The following is a 1,067-nucleotide window of genomic DNA, read 5'->3' as shown; positions in this document are numbered from 1 at the left end:
GGATTAAAACCCACTTCTTTAGCTGCTCAGTCTTTAGCCTTGACCAGGAGGCCATCCCTGCTCATCAGTCTTAAGTCGTTTCTTTAGAAAAGTTAACATTCCCACATGCCTGTTATTTCTGAATGATCAGGGTGGACCTCTTGACAATTAACCATAGAAAAAGATATTTCTGTGCAGTTCAAGGGCAGATGTCTCTGTCTAGAGCAAGGGTACAGGTTCCAGTAGCTGCTTGTGCTTATTTCCTCTGGCTGTCAACATCACCTCCAATTTACGTGGATTTTACACTGTGTAAAGAGAAAGAAGGTACTTCATATCTACATACCCTTATGCAGAGATTATCCTCACTTATGTTTCTAATATGTCATTTGGTTTGACATTTTGAAATGTTAACTGTTCAGCATCTAGGGCTAGAGCTCCAGTTTGTTATAAACTGGAGAGAAGGAACTGAAAACTAATCTTTTTAAAACAATCTTGGAGGAGCAGCATGTGGGAGAGTTAGGGAGGAGTAAGGTAGCAAAGTACTGCTGAACTCTGGTGACCGTTGATGCAATAGCTATAAGACTGCTCAAACTCAAAAGTCAAACTGCTCACAAGCAAGCCCATATGTTTTGTGGGGACAGCATCAGTATAGCATGAAATTCAAATACCACATAAAAATCAATTTGACAAGTAGATTTGCTGGACCCAAACACTGGGCCTTAGGTGTCCCATGACAGGAGACAGAAATTTTAGCCCAGATTAGAACTTGTATTCATTGTAATGTGTTTTTAATTGCATTGGTTTAGTAATTTAATTTCGCAATAATTCCATGTCTGATAGAACCTAAAACAGCAATTGCAATAGGAGAGTGATGTGTACCATTTTGTGTACTCTCCCTCTATTAATTGGGGTTTATTAATGAATTATTATCTTTGCTTGAATTATTTCTATAACGGGAATGACCTTAATAGTCTTGCATGCTCTAAATGTATAAAGAAAAAAAATCTGTTTTCTAATTTACCTGTGTTTCAAGAAACATCAGTTTAGTCTTTTGATGTTGTTATTTATTATCACCTACAGTCCCAGGT

Source organism: Alligator sinensis, unplaced genomic scaffold, assembly GCF_000455745.1.
Source record: "Alligator sinensis unplaced genomic scaffold, ASM45574v1 scaffold173_3, whole genome shotgun sequence".
Classification (NCBI taxonomy): Eukaryota; Metazoa; Chordata; order Crocodylia; family Alligatoridae; genus Alligator; species Alligator sinensis.
The sequence above is the reverse complement of the archived record's forward strand: the minus strand, read 5'-3'. Positions refer to the sequence as shown.